The sequence below is a fragment of the Plecotus auritus genome (genome assembly GCF_963455305.1).
Source record: "Plecotus auritus genome assembly, chromosome: 1".
NCBI lineage: Eukaryota > Metazoa > Chordata > Mammalia > Chiroptera > Vespertilionidae > Plecotus > Plecotus auritus.
The window spans coordinates 76,113,845-76,133,378 of NC_137770.1; positions in this window are offsets into that span (position 1 = coordinate 76,113,845).

Genomic DNA, 19,534 nt, shown 5'->3' on the forward strand with positions numbered 1-19,534 from the left:
ATTTTTTAAAGAAATTGACACAATGAATTTAAAATTTATATGGAAATGCAACATAGCATCAAAACAACCTTCAGCCCTGGCCCCTGTGACTCAGTCGGTTGAGCATCCTCCCTAGCACAGACATTTACAGAATCCCAGAATGCTGGTAATTTTAAATTTTAAAATTAAAAAATTTAATTATTGTATATGAACAGGTTACTCTTATCTTTCCATGAAAGATATAGCTGGCTATTGCTCAAATTCTTATTATTCATAAGCTTCCAAACTACATATAAATCATTTATTGTTTTTAAATTTTTATGTTGCACTGATCTTTTCAAGTCATTAAACAATTAATACTAATGAGCTAATTAAAGACAATATCATAGTTAACAAAACTAACCTCTTTTTATATTATGTCATTAAATGAATTTATGTACATTTCATTATTATATAATATAGATAAAAATGTATAAATTTGTTTTTGAAAAGATTAATACAGCTCATAAAATCTAGCAAAATTGGCCAAGAAAAAAAAAAGAGAAAACACAAATACTTATATCCAGAAATAAGTTATATATATCTTACAACCAGATACCATCCCTTTTATTTCCCCAAAGCCATAACAATAAACCCAATCTCTATGAAGCTTTATGAACTCTTTTCCAAAAAGTTTTCTGATTTCTCAAATGTATAGAGTGAATGAAATTGATTTTTGCTAATACCAACTTCTGAACACCAGTATACATTCTTAAAGTTATTATTGAACATGTGAAGAGCTAAAAGCAGAGATAGACTGTCTTTTCCCATTACAATGACAATCTAAACTTGACACACTGACAAAATCTTAACCTTTTATTCACCAGGGTAAAGACTCCCACTCTCTTCAGATCTTTCATTATTACCTCAAACAACCTCTTTTCCAAGTCTTTTTCTAAAATATTCTGAATTGTTTTTTCATATTGGAATATGTAGAAGCTGATAGTTTCTTTGGCAATGTTAGTCACACATTGATTATGTGCTTCCATTTTTAAGGAAAGTTAATTATAGGTCAAGTATTTTCCCTAATAGGAGCTAGTTTTTGGACCAGGGAAATGATCACTAGTTGTGGCCCCAATAATTGGGCAGAAATCTCTGGATCAACTTTTTGGATTATATTGAGCAGGATCCAAGAAGGATACAAGATAAATGCCAATTACAAATATATTGAATTGCCCCAGCTGGTTTGGCTCAGTGGTTGAGCATCAGCCTGCAGACTGAAGGGTCCCAGATTTGATACCTGGTCAGGGCTCAATCCCCAGTAGGGAACATGCAGGAGGATGCCAATCAATGATTCTCTCTCATCATTTCTGTTTCTATCTCTCTCTCTCTTTCCCTTCCTCTCTGAAATCAATAAAAATATATTTAAATATATATGTTCAATTCCTGGTCAACAAGTACCTGGGCTGCAGGTTCGATCCCCAGCCCAGGTCAAGAAGTATGTGGAAGGCAACCAATCAGGTCTCTCTTATATTGGTTTCTCTCTCGTTCTCTCTCTCTTTCTCTCTCTCTATACCTCCTATCCTTCCCTTCAATTCTCTAACAAGAAAAAATATATGTATAAAAGTGATGCTAGTCCTGATGTTGGCTCCACTTCTAATAAGCTGTGTGATCTTTGATAAACCGTCTATCTCTCTGAACTTCAGTTGTATCCAAACTCAGACAAGACTTAGATAAATTTGTTATCTTCTATATTATAAAGAGGCAATATGCAAATTAGGCCAGGACTCTATAATGGGTCAGGACCAGACAGGAGGAGGTTGTGCGCACAGGTGAGGCCAGGAGCAGAGACGGAGACAGAGGCGGGGGCCCTGCCTGAGCCGGCATGGTGGCTCGCATGGCCCCAGAGCAGACACAGGCAGGGGGACTGGGGAACGCTGCAAGTCAGGCGTGGGTCCCAGCCCCCTGCGGGGTGCCTCCTTGCACGCGAGAGGTGGGGCACCTCCTCGCGTGATTTCAATCATGTGCTGGGCCTCTAGTAAATACAATAAAAAGAAAACCCGCTTTCTCAGGGCTAGAAGCTTGGTTTGTTGGTGTGTTACAGAGACATCCTAATGATATTCAAGACTCAGTTTACCGGCCACATGCCCCACCTACCCATATTCCTTCTCTGCATTCCCAGGGAATTTGATCTGCATAAGTTTTAGAAATCTATTATCTTTGGTTTATATTTCTGCCTTTGGGAAGATTGTGAGTCATTGTGCAAAAATCCCTGCTCTTGGAAGCCAGAAAACCTAGTTTCCTCAACCTAGGCCAAGAATCCGAAGTCTCTGGACCTATTTCCTCATCTGTTGTAATGAAAACAATGTTAACCTCTTCCGCAGTGTTACCCGGAGGTTAAGTAACAGTCCCTGATTTGAGAACAGTGTCCAGCACATGGTGACATCTCCATCAATATTAGCACTTCGCATTGTTGTACAGTTATTTTTACACATCTGTTTCCCACACTCCCTTGTAAGTTCCTCAAGGATAAAAATTGTCCCTGTTTAGTTCTCTGTATATAGTAAGATCTAAAAAATAGTTAGGAAAGGGAAATGAAGAAAGTAAAAAAGGGGCATTGTAAGTGGATAAGAATCACTGACTAGCATATCAAATAAAATGTGCTCATTTAACACAGAAATCAGGGAAATATATATTGTCTGACTAGATTCTCTTCACAGAGAATCCCACCCAGTACAGGATTTCAGAAGGACATGTGTTGTAGAAGTAATGTTAAATATATGAGCTGTGTTCATTAGAAAAAGTAAGAGTCATTTCTCCTAGCTTTACTACATTTCATTTGCCACACCACATCCAATAAATAATTGAACAAAATAAAATGCCTACGGATACACTGGATGTTTCTGTCAGAAGTTGGTACTATCCTTGTTGTAGGACTCCCTGAGCATGAAGGAGGTAGAGAATGAATCTAAAATAAAAGCGTAAGGAAGGAAGCACAAGTAGAGAGATTTGAAGGAGGTGAGTTTAGTGGTTTTTAAACAATCAGAAGCTTAAATCTACCTGGATGTCAATAAAATACTCCTTGTATCAATTTCACCTGGATTAAAATGGTATCTAGTTCTTCATTCACAACAGCATTTGCCTGGCTGACCAACTGTAGTTATATTTATAAGCAGAACAGAAAGAACAGAATAAATCCTGTTTCATTGGAGAACGCTAACATTTGATGGCATTCCAGAGCTCCATGATGCCATGTGGATGAGAACTTTCCAAGTGCTCTGAGCTACAGAATTGTCTGAAATGGCAAAAGCTAAATCTCAAACATATAAAGGTAGATATGGTCTGCTTGGCTCCTTGGCCCAAATTGTATTCAATATTCCAAGTTTAGTTCCCAAATAATCATTGCCACATAAAATACGCACGGGGAAAGAGCCAGACTGGCAACTAGTGTTGTATGCATTCAATTACACAAAGACCAGACAGAAAACAAGTTAGGCCATAGTCCTGCCAAAGCGATCTAAATTGGCATATTGCTGCCTTACAGTTATCCAATTATTCACTTTTTTATTTGATTGGAAAAAAAAAATCCACCTGTTTTTATTCTGAGTAATAGTCTTACAAATACTTAATTTTCAGATTTCCCTTTTATTCACTATCACAAATGGTCCTTTCTTAGTGTGTCTGAAGGAGACTTAGATGCCTGCCCTTGTCCAATGTTTTGGAATTTTATACTTTTTTTATAATTTTTTTAATATATTGTATTGATTTTTTACAGAGAGGAAGGGAGAGGGATAGAGAGTTAGAAACATCAATCAGCTGCCTCCTGAACACCCCCTACTGGGGATGTGCCTGCAACCAAGGTACATGCCCTTGACCGGAATCGAACCTGGGACCCTTCAGTCCGCAGACCGACGCTCTATCCACTGAGCCAAACCGGTCAGGGCTGGAATTTTATGCTTTTGACCTAAATCTTGACAAGTAAATGCCAAATAATGGAGCCATCTCTAAAAAGTTCAACCTCTATAAAGCAATAGATACCAAATAGGTGATAGGACCTCAGGTGCCATTGATTGAAACTGATGTTTATCACACATTCTAGTTTTACGCAGTTTATTTATACACACAGCACTGATTGTAGAGTAAAATTATAATTCACTATATTTGCATTTATAACCTAAGGCTACTGCAGGTAGCCTAGAATTTCTGGAGCATATCCAATTTAATATAGTTTTATTCTTTTTAACAAATTAAATGTCACTTAATGTGTATACCTTTGTAAAACTTTTAATATATTTATAATCCAGAAAAAAGTATTTGCAACGATAAGAATTTCTGGTTTTTATTTAGAAAAATAGTATTACCATGCTTAACATGCATTTAAAATCTATATATCTTTCTGCTTAAGCTACAATCCCAGAAGGGAATTGTCCGTCCACAAGACAGCAGCCCTTGAGACCTGCTGCCACTCCCAGCAAGGCATAATCTAGAGTTGGCAGGGAGTAGTTAGAATCAGTGACAATTAACTAACACTGCATGTTATTACACAGTGTCCTTAATTCTAAGCAAATCAGAATGACTTAGAGCCTCCCTGGTTAGTCCTTCAGACTTCCAAAGGAAATTTTTGTTTGTATCCAACTCGACAATAAATGAGAGCACTTAGAGCTGCACTGGTTTCTTCTAATTTGACCTTGGCATTGACCCCTGAATAAAGGTTCTCTGGAATCCAGGAAGATGCAACTGTGTACCGCAGGGTAGCACCAGATGCAAGCCAAGAAAAGCTTTCCGTTTAGGAAAACTTAAAAGACTCAATGGATGGTTTCCTCCTCTCTTGTTTTTCACTCTCTGGATCTCCTGAAAAGATTACATTTGTTTACCCTTTCAGTCATTCTGTTTTTCTCTTAGCATTTTGTGTCTATTTTCTTGTCAGTTTCCTCACTTTATGTTCTCTCTCTCTCCTTTCTCTTTGGTACTTCTCACTATTTTACTTTACATTAATTCTTTTGGTCTCTAATATCCCTTTCTAAAGTAACCTGTCGCGTGCTTCAAGAATGCTGTATTTTACTTCAGGAGGATACGAATGATCATTTTTTGAAGTTTTTGCACTGCAGGCTGTGTCTTTTCCCCAGGTTGCATTTTTAGTTTGTCTGAGTCAGCACTTTCACACTGAGGGCTTTCCTCAAATGTCTCATGATCCTTGATTCCCACTCATATGGAAGCACGGGGCTCTGTGAATTGAGGATCTGGGCTCTAGAACACGGCTGGTAAAGTGAATGCTGAGCTGCCTTAGCAGGTACCCTGAGGCCATTACCTTCCGTATGCTGCTGAGTCCCAGAGAAGAACCCTACCAGCCCCTGACGAGAGGATACAATACAGCTGCCAGAATTCTAGAAACCAAGTGGAATCCAGGGTCTGAGATGGAGATGTCTTATTTAGGTGGAAATATTAACTTATGGTTTTCAGTCAGCGCTTCTTGATTCAACTTGGAACAGACTTTCATACCATTTTGTTTTTAGCTCTACCTTCACCTCCACTTTTAGGGGTCACATGTGGACACGAATTCCTGAGCCTTTTCAGGTTCCTGTGGTGAAAATCAGGTTTTTCTGACTGCTGGCTTAGGGTCAGCTTTCCCAGCTCTGCTAAGGCAGTCACCCCCAACACATCTGCTTTCCAAGTCAAAATTGTGAGGCTGTTGTCCTTCGCCAGCTCTTTAGGCTTTGTGAGCTTCAGTCTGTGGGTTTCGATGGGGCAGGACTGCTCCCAGGGGCATATTGGAAACTTGTTGAATTGGTTTGCTTGTTTTTGATAGTCACAGTGATTCATGGATACTAACAGTGTTTGATAGGCAGGACACACTTCATGTTTGTCATTTTACAGATATTTTGCTTAAGAAATCATATCACAGTCCACTCTCAGACTAAGAATCCTGGCATTAGATATATTTCTGAGATACACAGTCTGAATTCTGCAGAAATGCCTTGAGTGAACTTTTTTTCATATTTTTAGGGGGAGCTTTGTTTTCTTATTTTGCTTAGCTCTGATCACAAAGACAATTCTTTTCTCTTCCAGTGTCTGTTAATCCACTCAGAAATGCAAATTATTTATGTTGATTTTATTAACAGTACTTTGAAAAATTAAGCTCGCTGAGTTTGCAGAAATGCTAGCTGGTTTTGTTTCATTTCACATCTTTAATTGCATCCTTTGTGAGAATGCATAATTAGGCCTTGAGTCTAATTCATGATAAATACAATTAATTCAAATATTTAAAAATAATTACTGACAGCCTCAAAAAGAGCAAGATTAATGAAACCTACAAAACAGTTCATTGAACTTCAATTTATTGTCTTATTTAGCTTGACCAACTCTAAAACAAGACTCTCCACTAACTTATTAAAAAACTAAGAAAATAAGAAGTAAAGTTTCATTTATTTTTTAAAAATATACTATGAGACATCAGTAGCTGTTCCACAAAGGGACTCAGTGTAGTGGTAAAAGAGTAACTCCCTTACAATGCCTTCCTCACAAACTTTTAAAAGACACAAAATAGAGGAATGAAGAATTCTGATGCAATAAGAATTCTCTTTCAATACCTGGAAGTTAATATTTCTGTCTCACACAGATATTTATGCTAATGCACATCTTATTTCCCCTGTGATTTGCATTGTCTTGCAGTATTCCACGTCAGTAATAGACTTCCAGAAAAGGATTAAAATAATGCCACATTTAGTGTTTTATCTTCAAAACATCACACAAGAATGAGAGACACAGTCAAAACTAATTAACCCATCATTTTTCTGTAAAGGTAGAATAAATGTACATTGGTCATATTATACTCATGATCTACCAGATAATCTTGATAAATAATGGGTACAATATTCTATTGGCCTACTATAAAAACAGTAATATTTTTTCTATAACTTAGAACAAATTGATAATATTTTAGAGAAAATTATTTTTCCAGTATATCACCATCAGTGGACTAACAAATTCAAACTATTCAGAGCAATCCCATTCACTAAAGAGTTAACATATGGCATATCTACCATGGCCACTTCCTAAGAGTAAATCATTGTTATAATAATTTTATTTCTTCAGCTATTTGCATAGGATCTACCTCATTGGAGTCACTGGAAAACATCTTTATTTGTTTTTGAGGTTACCTTAATGTACATATAAATAACATTGCCACTGTATTCTTGACAGAATTCATATTATATTTTGAAACAGGATTTCAGTGCTCATAGTGTTTGTGGATAAAACATACTAGTGTGCCCAAAAGTCTATTGTTTCTGTGTCTGTAAATTACTCTTCTGGTAATTTCCCAGCTGCTGCCAGCTTGCCACAGCTACTTGAGTACAGGCTAGTAAAACTCTTTATCCCCATCATCCCAAATCATTCAAACAATAAATTTTATAGAATGTCATGGACTGGTTTCCCAAAAAAGGGCTTCAGAACAGCTCAGGAAATAGAACCACAGGTCTATGCATACAAATATTTTATATCCAAAAAAAAGAAAAGGAAAAATTATCAAGTATGTCTCAAACACAGAGTATTTAAGTAATACTTTAAAGTTATATATATGGTAATATATTTAAAAATGAAGGTTTTGCCCTGGCTGGTTGCCCAATGGTTAGAGTGTCAGCCTTTGGACTGAAGGATTGCAGATTTGATTCCTGGGTCAAGGGCACTTGTACCTCAGTTACAGGCTTAATCCCTGGCCCCAGTCAAAATAGGTATAGGAGGCAACCAATCAATGTTTCTCTTTCACCTCTCTCTCTCTCTCTCCCTCCCTCCCTCCCTCTCTGTTCTTCCTCCCCTCCATTCTTTCAAAAAAAAAAAAAAAAAAAAAAATCAGTGAGAAAAATATCCTCCAATGAGGATTTTTAAAAAATGAAAGTTTTGAAAGAGAACCATCCCCACCTAACTATAATAAAAAGCTGTATGAACCACACAATAATCACTTTTCTTGTATTTGTTAGATAGCTAACATCACAAAGCAACCAGTAACCTGAAATCTAAGGAAAGACAGGCCCCTCCAAAGAGAAAAGAAGTGAGGATTGCCTCACTTGTAGTAGGGGGAAGAGATGCGGGGGAAGAGATGCGATTTCAGCTAAAAATTTTAACATATTTTTAAGGGCTCAGTGTGAGCTAGCAAGAAAGTATCAAATCCCTGAGAACTACGGACTTAAGGGGAGTCCATCTGCAGGTTCTCTTCCACTGACCTCCATTGGGCACTGAACAGAAAGAGTGCAGGCAGAGCATGATCCCAGAGAAATTCTCTCTCAAGGGCATGAGCCTGGGGAGGGGAGCAACCACTGCTGTGGGAGAATCCCAAAGTCCCAGCAGCTCCTTCTTCCCTACGGAATAAAACTCTTAACCTGGTGGGCAAAGGGCAGCAGACCTGCTGCTCCCAGGGCACAGATGAAGACCCCCTGAGTCTGGAGAAAGGGTTAAAAAAAAAGTTCTTAAATCCCTAGAGAAGGGATAGAAAAGATCCTGGGCCAGACCATTAGTGGTCTCCTACTGCTAGGGAGGGAGGGGGGCTGGAAACTCTCACACACAAGACACACCAAAGCAAACATTGGGTGCCACAAAGAGGAGAAGCAGGATCACTAAAAACATCCAACCTCTGAGACCCAAGGGCAAACAACATGCCCAAAATTGAGGCTGGACTAGGACACAAAAACTCCCCTTGCCCCCACCTCCAGAATCACTGAGTAACAAGCAACATCAGTTTTTCATTATAAGAGAAACAAGAACATGGGAACAAAATCCCTTCTTTAGCACAGGCACAAAGAAGGACAAAAGCTGAAGCTAGAGTAGGAACATTACAAAACCGCTCCAGCAACCCAGCCCATACCATACACATATGATAATACTAGAAGTATTGTCAACTGGTTGTGCACAGAAGATACTCACAGCAGCAACAACCAAACACTCCTGAGCTCAACTCCTGAGTACATGGGTGCAAGTTCCAACATTAATGACCTAGTTGTGAAGCATCCATCTTATATAAAAACTGCTGTTTGAAATTTTAACCCTGCTATTTTGGCTTCTGTAAACGCGTGCTTGCTTAAATAATAAGGAAAATAAGATTGCTCCTATTCCAGAGAAGCCAGAAACTATGCCCCAGACAGAGCTGTCAGTGCTGGCACCAGGCCAGGCCTTGAGATATGGTCTCATGGCCCCTTCCCAGCATGCAGGCCTTCTTTCTCAGAAGGCCCGGAAGTCTCATTCCAAATTTGGGAGACAAAGAGCTAGAAAAAAGTATAAATAGAAAAAGCTTCCTCCAAGTTGGGGGGCCCAGAATTTGAAAGACACATTTTTCTCTGAGCCTATGCCCATATTAGAATAAAATGTAACTCCCTTTCTCTAAGCATGGCTTGGTTTTTCTCTGGTCTTCTGTAACAGCAGAAGAGGCTTGCCTATTTCTAAAAATAAATACTATTTACCTTGGTCTTTATTGTTCTACTTATAATGTCAGCATTCAGAGAGGGGCGGGGGGGAATCTCTTGTCAAGAGACTAAGGAACCAATATAACCAGACCCAAAGATGAACCAGATATTGAAACTATCAGAAAGGGAGTTAAAAATAAGTATTCTTAACATATTAATGCCTCTAGTTTAAAAGATGGACAAAACATATTAAGGGGTAGGGAATTTCAACCAATAGAAGAAAAAGTCTTATGAAATACCAGAAATAAAAAATGTAATAACATGAAGAATGCCTTTGACAAGCTTATAAGGAGACTCAATACAACTAAGAAAAAAAATCAATGAGCTTAAAGAAAGGACAATAGAAATTTCATAAACCAAAGACCAAAAGAAATGAGATCAGGATGGAAAATAGCATCTAAAAGCTATTAAACAGCCTAAAATGTATATTATTGTAGTCCTAGACAAGAGGAAAGAGAAAATTAGGCAGAAGATATATTTGAACACACAACAGTTAAGAATTTTACAAAAATGATAAAATATACCAAACTAAAAATTTAAGAAACTCAGTAAATACCAATAATATTAATAACAATAATTTTAAAATCTAGTTATACTATATTCAAACTGCTTAAAATGAGAAATAATGAGAAAACCTTGAAAGCAGCCAGAGGGGGGAAATAAATTATATATAAAGAAATAAAGGTAAGAATTATAGCAGCCTTGTTTCAAAGTATGCAAGCCAGAAAAAAATATGACATTATTAAAGTGCTGAATGGATAGAAGTCAGGCAAGGATGCTAAACCCATTAAAAATAATAATTAAAACTAAAGAGAAAAATGATTTTTCTCAGATAAACAAAAGTTGAGAGAGTTAATTTCCAAAGACCTGCTTTAAAAGAAGTAACAAAGCAAATTCTTCAAGCAGAAGGAATATGGTACCAGACAAACTTGGATCTACACCAAGAAAGGCATATCTCTGGAAATTGTTAAAATGAAGTTAAAAGTCTTTTTTATTAATCCTAAAATGTAATTACTCTCTAAAGTAAATAGTGTCAATATATTGTGACATATGGCCTATATAAAACGGATGTTTTTGAAAAAATAGAAATCTGGAGTATATAATTATTTTTCTTATATTACACAAGAAGTAATATATTGTTTGAAGGTAGATTTATAATTAAAGATGTATATTATAAACCCACTGAACAATTAAAAGAGGTATAAAGAACATATAATTAATTTTTACACAAAAAAATAATATCACTGTATTGTGGAGTTTATGACCTTTCATACATGTAAAATAGTGGTGATAGCATGAAGCCAAGGGGGGGAAGAAATGGCAGTACCTTTTATAAAGCTTGCCCATGCTTCAGAGTACAATACCACTTGAAGGTAAAGTATGATAAGCTAAAGATGCATGTTATAAACTAAAGCAACCACCAAAAATAACAGACCCGCGATTTCTCTAAGTTTAGAAAGCAGATCTGCAGTTGCTTGCAGATGCCAGTGGGTAAGTCGGAGGGCATGGAGTGCAGGCAATGAAGCATGAAGGAATGGAGGTGATGAGTGTGTTTATTATCTTGATTGTGGTGACGGTTTCAAGTGTATACATATTTCAAAACTTGTCTGCAGTTGTTTACATCAATTATACCTCAATAAAGCTATTTTTAAAAACTCTGTCAAGCAAACAGTGAATTTCTTTAAAGATGAGCAAAACATTTGAACAGACACTTCCCCAGTGAAAATATATAAATGGTCAAGTAAAAGAAGCTCATGAAAAGATGCTCAACATCGTTAGGCAATAAGGAAATGCAAATGAAAACTACTTAGAGATGCCACTTCACACTTTCAAGGTGTCTAAAAACAGCAAGTGTCGAGGAAGATGCAGAACAACTGGAACTCTGTTACATTGTTGTTGGAAATGCAAAATGATGCCACTTTGGAAAAGTTGGGCAGTTTCTTATAAAGTTAAACATACTTAGCCTGAGACCCAGCAACCCTGTTCCTAAGATATTTACCCTAGAGAAGTGAAAGCTTGTGTTATATGAAAACCTGCATGTGCATGTTTCTCTAAACAATGTAAACATCCTTCAACTAGTGAGTGGATAAACAAACTGTGAAACACCCTACCATGGCACACTACTTAGAAGGGACGAAACTGATGGACTCAACCACACAAATTAATCTCAGAAATATTTTACTGAGAAAAAGAAGTGAAACACAGTGGAACACTTACTATAAGATTCTATTTATATAAACTTCTAACACAAGCAGAGCCAATCTATCAAGTCAAAGAATAGATTGGTGGCTGCCTAGGGCTGGGAGATGCATTTTATTTTGTGTAAAGTACACCTTTTATTTCAAATTATAAAAGAAAATTGATGGCCATGATGGTAGTCAGTGAGGGGGAGAGGGGAGATTATTCCAGTTCTTTTTCTCTATACCAAACCCTGGCTTTACTTGATTAACTGAAATTTTATAGATGGATTCCTACACAAATTCAGATATTCAGCAAGAAAAAAATCTTACCTTCTCACAATAGTCTCCCTTTAAAGGTCTGATAGAAGCACAGATGAATGTTATAAAGGTTTTAAACAGCACTTACAAAGTCTTAACACCAGAGAAAAACACAGTTTCCCGGGCTGTGCATCCTATTATAGAACTGTCTATTTATTTTAATCCTCTCAACCTTCCAAGGGTGAGATGCTGGATAATTTCAACATAAGAAACGTCCCCACAAGGCTTCATGTGTTATGTTAAGTGGTATAATGTTAACTTTTAAAAGCAGAATTCAAATTAATATGGACATTGACAACTATGTGAAATAGCAAATAAAATATGCATAGGAAAGAGATTGGGAAAACACATCAAAATGTTAACTAAGTTATGAAACTATGGGCAATTACTTTCTTTACTTATTACTTTCTCTTATTGGTATTTTGCAGTTTCTATCGTGATAATGTATCATTTTGTGATTAAAAATTAGTAAGTTATCTCTAATTGTCTAGAACAAATGAAAAGATAAATACACTTCTCGTTGCCCTGCATACCTCTTTATATGAAAGTTTTACTGACACGGTCAATGTTTTAAGATGCGCAGAACACATGTGCTTTAGCTAACTTTAAAAGTTTGTTTGCATAAAGCAGAGTAATGGGATCTGAATATCTTTTATTTTTCTTTTCTAATTTTGACAGAGTTTTTCTGCCTAGAGTTTCTATTCTCCAGCACAAAGCACTTGTGGCTTGAGCAGCTGTACATACCGGTGATAGAAAAATTAAGCAGTCAGGGAGCAATCCTACATGCATCTAGATTCTCTTCCTTAGGACCCGGACCTCTGAAAGTGTTGACAACAGGTCATCATCTGTCCTAAGATGGCCCTGTTAGCAGCATTTTCCTTGACTTCATGAAAGAGTAAGGTGCCAACTCCACCCTCTTAACCTTCTAAGATGCTACCAAGTTACTCATCACCACATTAGTCCTAGGAGAGGTTTTCCTTATTTTTGTATTCAAGTTTCTACACATATCGACAACTCTCAAAGTGTTCTGTCTTGTAAGGCAAGGGCCTGGTATTCCAGGTCCTTAATAAGCAGGTGATTAACATACATCCTATGATATTCTGTACAGGCTCAGGTCCCTAATGTGAATTCAAACTGTTACACGGAGTAATTGCAACCAGCAGCACACTTACTGCAGGGAAGGGGCTCGAGGGAGGGACGGGTGACATAGCAAACAACCCAAAGAGAAGAACACAGCCTCAGCAGTTTTCTTTGTGAGCTAATGCATGACCTGGATTTTTATGAATATAAAGAAAGACTTTGCAAGCTCAGGTGGAGGTCTGCTTGATTGCTTCAAAGCAATTCCAGACCATCAAGGCAACTGTGTCATCCACACTTTAATATTGATATGGGATTCAAAAGCAAACCCTGAGGTATGCCGCTGCTCAGTGTCTTCATTGCTTTCTCTGTCCTCTCTGACTTATTTTGCCTCAATAAAGACCTTGTCTCCCTCGTCAGCCCAGTTTTTTTTACATTGATATTCTTGGCTCCTTAGTGGGTGCTTCTGTAACTGACCAGGATAAGAACTGGAGATAACTGATTTTAAAAATCCAATAAGTAGTTATAATTATTGTTGTTCTTATCACTACCATCATCTACCTGTATTCTTTTCTCTCCTATCCTTCAAAACTTTCTGTTTTCCATCATATCAAATTTGAAATTTTTTTACACATTCTACACCCATGCTACTCAAAGTGCATCCACAGGCCAGCAGCGTTGGTGTTCTCGGGGAGCCTGAAGGTGATTCGCAGGCACGCTGTGCTGGAAAAGCACTGTGTTAGAGCGCCCATAGCGCCATTCGGTTTTCCTTTAATCCTCACACATGCCCTCTAATATCAGCAAATTAATCTTGGCCACCCCTTCCATTTTTTCCTTTTCCCACACACTGTCTGCAATGCTTAATGAAATGAGTACTTATGCTCCTCTTCTATTACTGTTCAGATTTTCAAGTTCTTCAAGGCACATCTCTAGATCAACTTTTTCTTTGAATAAACTGGAAATTTAAGGAGCATAGGGACCTTTTCCAGTTCAGTCATTGCATTCTTCAACTCTGTGTCTCATTGATACTGTTTGACATTGTTCTCCGACTTGACCTCAGCACTCATTGGCTTTGCCAGACACACTGGCACTTAATTTTATTCATTATACCATGTCATTACAGACTCTTGTCTTCTTTCTGTCTTACATCTACTACTTTCATGTAGAAGTTGTGTTTCCTCGAAATGACTGTAGGAATCATATCATACAGCCTCTATTCGGGATTGCTCTTACATTTGGTGCTTTAAAAATGTCGTTGCATTGATTTGAGCTGTTTCTTGGACATCAAACAATAATCAAAATGTAAAATCGGGAACAAATGACAATATGTTTACAAACTGCAATATTTCTACTAGTAAAAATATGTAACTTGTAACTGATTCTCTTATAACTGGAAATTTAAGGAGCATAGGGACATTTTTCAGTTCAGTTATTGCATTCTTCAACTCTGTGACTTCTATTTGGTACTCTCTTTTTTTTTTATTTCTTAGAAAATGCCCTTTAATCACTTTGCAGACTTTCAAGATTATAATTATTACATAAAGCTAATTACATTAAAAGATAATTTACCTCATAGTAAAGTATCAAATTAAAGATGAAAAACAGTACTTGTAAGCAGAATTATACTTTTTTTTAAATAAATCTTTGTTGTTCAGATTATTACAGGTGTTCCTCTTTTTTTCCCCCATAGCTCCCCTCCACCTGATTCCCCACCCAACCCCATGCTCTTACCCCCCGCCACTGTCTTCATCCATAGGTGTAAGATTTTTGTCCAATCTCTTCCTGAACCCCTCACACCCTCTTCCCCCTGAGAATTGTCAGTCCACTCCCTTTCTATGTCCCTGATTCTATTATATTCACCAGTCCATTCTGTTCTTCAGATTTTTTATTCACTTGATTTTTAGATTCACTTGTTGGTAGGTATGTATTTGATGTCATTTTCTTGTTCATAAATTTTATCTTTACCTTTTTCTTCTTCTTCCTCTTCTTAAAGAATACTCTTCAGCATTTCATGTAATCCTGGTTTGGTGGTGATGAACTCCTTTAGCTTTTTCTTGTCTGTGAAGCTCTTTATCTGACCTTCAGTTCTGAATGATAGCTTTGCTGGGTAGAGTAATCTTGGTTGTAGGTTCTTGCTGTTCATCACTTTGAATATTTCTTGCCACTCCCTTCTGGCCTGCATAGTTTCTACCGAGAAATCAGCTGACAGTCGTATGGGTGCTCCCTTGTAGGTAACTAATCGTTTTTCTCTTGCTGCTTTCAAGATTCTCTCTTTGTCTTTTGCCCTTGGCATTTTAATTATGATGTGTCTTGGTGTGGTCCTCTTTGGATTCCTTTTGTTTGGGGTTCTCTGCACTTCCTGGACTTGTAAGTCTATTTCTATCACCAGGTAGGGAAAGTTTTCTGTCATTATTTCTTCTAATAGGTTTTCAATATTTTGCTGTCTTCTTCTGGCACCCCAAAAATTCGGATGTTGGTATGCTTAAAGTTGTCCCAGAGGCTCCTTACACTATCTTCATATTTTTGGATTCTTTTTTCTTTTTGTTTTTCTGTTTGGGTGTTTTTTGTTTTCTCATATTTCAGATCTTTGGTTTGATTCTTGGGGTATGTTGATCTACAGTTGAGTTTCTGTATATTCTTTATTTCAGACAGTGTATGCTTAATTTCTGACTGGTCCTTTTCCATTTTCTTTGGCATTCTCATTAAGGTCCTTGAAGGTCTCATCAAGTTTTTCGATGGTTTTTATTTATTTTTTTAAATATATTTTATTGATTTTTTACAGAGAGGAAGGGAGAGGGATAGAGAGTTAGAAACTTCGATGAGAGAGAAATATTGATCAGCTGCCTCCTGCACACCTCCTACTGGGGGTGCCCGCAACCAAGGTACATGCCCTTGACCGGAATCGAACCTGGGACCCTTGAGTCCACAGGCCGACGCTCTATCTACTGAGCCAAACCGGTTAGGGCTCGACGGTTTTTAGAAGATTCTTGAGTAACCTTATAAATGTGGTTTGGAACTCTATGTCGTCCAGTAGTTTGCTTTCCTCCACTTCTTTCATTCGTGACATGTTTCTTTGTTTCCGCATTTTGCTGCTTCCCTGTGTTGATGGAGTGGCTTTGTGTGGTAGGTGACCTATAGGGGCCAGTAGCTCAGCCTCCCCAACCACCTGAGGTGGACGCTCTTGGTACACCCCTTTGTGGGCTGAGTGCAAAGTCTTGGTGTAGTTAAGCCTTGATTGCTGTTGGTACACTGGGAGGAATTGACCTCCAGGCCAATTGGCTGTGAGGACCCGCTGTGTCTATAATGGAAGAACTGCTGCGCTGGAGACACGCTTATGGTACAGGACTTGTTTCAGTAGGGCTTTGGTGCTCACTGAGTCTGCCTCTTGAATGTGTCACTTATGGATGTGAGGAGTTGAAATCTGGTGTCTCACACTGACCACTTGGTACACTGGCTTCTGGATCTCCAATGGGGTGCAGGTCAGCTACTGTCTGAGGCCACCCAGCAGGAGCTACAGTGAGAACTACAGTTTTCTTCTCTTTGCTTGGGGTTTGGAGGTTTTGGAGCTGTGTGACCCAGGCTGCAAGTTTGCTAGGTTAAGCTGCAATAGGGCAGGCCATTCATATGCTAAAGCCGCTGCTTGGAGCTTGGGTGGGTTTGTAGATTGTACAGGGCGGGGTCTCAGGGCGTGACTAGGCTAGGGCGTGGCAAACAGCGATGGCTGCCAGTAAGCCAGCTCTGCGTTTCCGACCACATCCCTGCGTCCCATGCCCCAGCACAGTGAACAATTATTCCTGTGCACAGCCCTGCAAGCAAGCCACCTTCACTTTCCGACCCCACGGCAGACAGTCCAGCTTCTCCCGGTAGGAGTTTGGGTCCCCCGCGTCTCCCCAGAAACTGGAGTTCGGAGTAATCGGGAGCTTGTCTCCCTTCGGGTTGAAAAAAAGCAGCGCTCCCAGTCGCCCGATTCGCGCCCCTCCGTACCTCAGCTTTTCAGCGCTTGTGCACCTCTCAATGCTGTTTTCTCTTTCCTTCTAGTTGTAGAACTTCCACTCAGCCAGCTTTCCCGTGGTTCTGGGTGATAGACGTTTTGTCTTTTAGTTGTAGTTTTGAAATTGTTGTGCGAGGCAGCAGTTTAGGTGTTTACCTAAGCCGCCATATTTGGTACTTTCTTAAATGTCCTATGTCTTGGTTGAAGTTCTGCATTCATCCATTCCTTTCCAGAGTTTGGGGAGCAACTTCATGATAATTACTTTGACCTCTTTGTCAAGTAACTTATTATCTCCATTTCATTAAAGTTTCTTCAAAGGTTTTTGGTTTGGGGTATATTTCTTTGTTTCTTCATTTTGTTGGACTCCCTGTGTTGGTTTCTATGATTTAGATAAACAGCCATTTCTCCCAGGCTTGAAGGAGTGGTCTCATGTAGGAGAACCTTATCATTCAACCCTGCTCTAGCTCTTGGTTGTTGTTTTTTTCCTCAAACCTTTGTTTTTATTTTATTTTTAATGGCTCCCAATAATTGAGGATTTGGCCAAGGCCTGTCAGTGTCCTAAAGGGGAGGATCTCAGTCTAGGTTCAGGCTGATTGATAGGCAGCAGCATTCAAAGTATAACATATATACAGTCCTATGGGACTGCAAGCTTAAGCCCCACTGAGCACCAGGTATATCCCCAGGAGTAAAAGAGTAAAATTGTTGAATCATAAGGTTATGCATATATTTGAATTGGTGGATACTACCAAGTTGTTTTATAAAGTAATTACACCAATTTACTCTCCAACCAGTATTATATGTTAGAGTTGTTCCACAGCCTTGTCAACACTTAATACTGTTTGTTTTTCATTTTAGCCATACTTGTGGGCATATAGTGATATCTCATTTTAGTTTTAATTTGCATTTAGATTACATTTTGAGAAACGTGTTATACACTCACTGGCCAATTTGGATATGCTCCTGGCACTTTTTTTTGCACATTTTAATTGGGTTGTTTTTATTTTTCTCATTGAGTTGTAAGATTTTCTTTCTGGATATGTATCTTTTCTGTATGAATTAAGCAACTTTCATGAGGTTATGTCACTTAATAAAGAACCTCAAAAACTCAGTGGTTTAGAACAACAAATATATATTTCCTGCTCACTTTACAGTTGGTTGCAGGTCTGTTACAGCTCTTCTGAAAATTGCTAGACCAAGCTGGACTCAGCTTTTCTTGGCTTGACTTGACTTCATAATCTTCTCATTCTAGAAAACAAACTGTAGATAGACCAACTTTCTGAAATACCCTATTCTCATGGTTGAAGGTAAAAAAGCAAGAGATGGGGTTACCAGAAACCAGCAATGCCTCTCAAAACATCTATTTAGTCACGAAAAGCATCATGTCCATTTATAGGCCATTGGATAAGACAGGTCATAAGATAAAACCAAAAGTCATTGGGCAGGGAATTATATTCTCCCTAAAAGGGAGAATTTGAGGGTCAAGGAAAATCGGTTCCAAAGAACAGTGAACAAATAATATAATACACCACAGTTGGAGATGTACAAAAGCCTACTCTTCCTTAATAATGTCTTACATGGAACAGAAATTCATAACAATAATTAACTAAGTACAATTTAACAATCTTTTTATTTATTATTTATATTTTTTGTATTCAGTTTCACAAATCCGTGCCTCTCATAAGGACATGACAATATTCTTCTATGTCAAGAGCTGGAAATTTTTTGTAAAGGACCAAGTAGTAAACATTTCTGCTTTGCAAGCTTTACACTCTCTGTCACAACCATTCAACTCTGTCATTGTAGCATAAAAGCAGTAAGAGATAATATGTAAATGAGTGGTGTGACTATATGGCAACAAAACATTATTTACAAAGATAGGTAACAGTTTGGATTTGTCCTTTAGATCGTATTTTGCTGATCCCTGTTCTATGTCATCCTCTACAGCCGTGGGCAAACTACGGCCCACGGGCCGGATCCGGCTGTTCTATCCGGTTCTCTTGCTCTCCTCTCCGCTCCTTTACTTTGAATTTATATTAGTTCACACAAACACCCCATCCATGCTTTTGTTCCCGCCCTCCAGTCCAGTTTAAGAACCCATTGTGGCCCTCGAGTCAAAAAGTTTGCCCACCCCTGCTCTAAAAGCTTTATTGTTTAAATTTTTACAATTACATCCACAAACTGTCTGAAATTGATTTTTTTGTGTGTTTGGTATGAACTAAGAGAACTGTCATTTTTTTTATATATGTACATCCCATTGATATAGTATCATTAATTAAAAAGTCTCTCTTTCTCTATTGCATTACAGTAGTACCTTAGTCATAAGTCATTTGGTCATGGTCCAACAATATTAATCTTCTTCTGCAAATTTTATTTACTGTTCTTGGCCCATTGAATTTCTACACAAAATTTAGCATCAGCCTTTTATTTGTAAACACACACATCAATATACATACTAGCTAGAAATTCTGTTGGGATTGAATTTTTTAAATACTCACACAAACACATATACATTGGAGAGTATTGCATCTTTTCAGTATTAAGTTTTCAAACTGATAAAC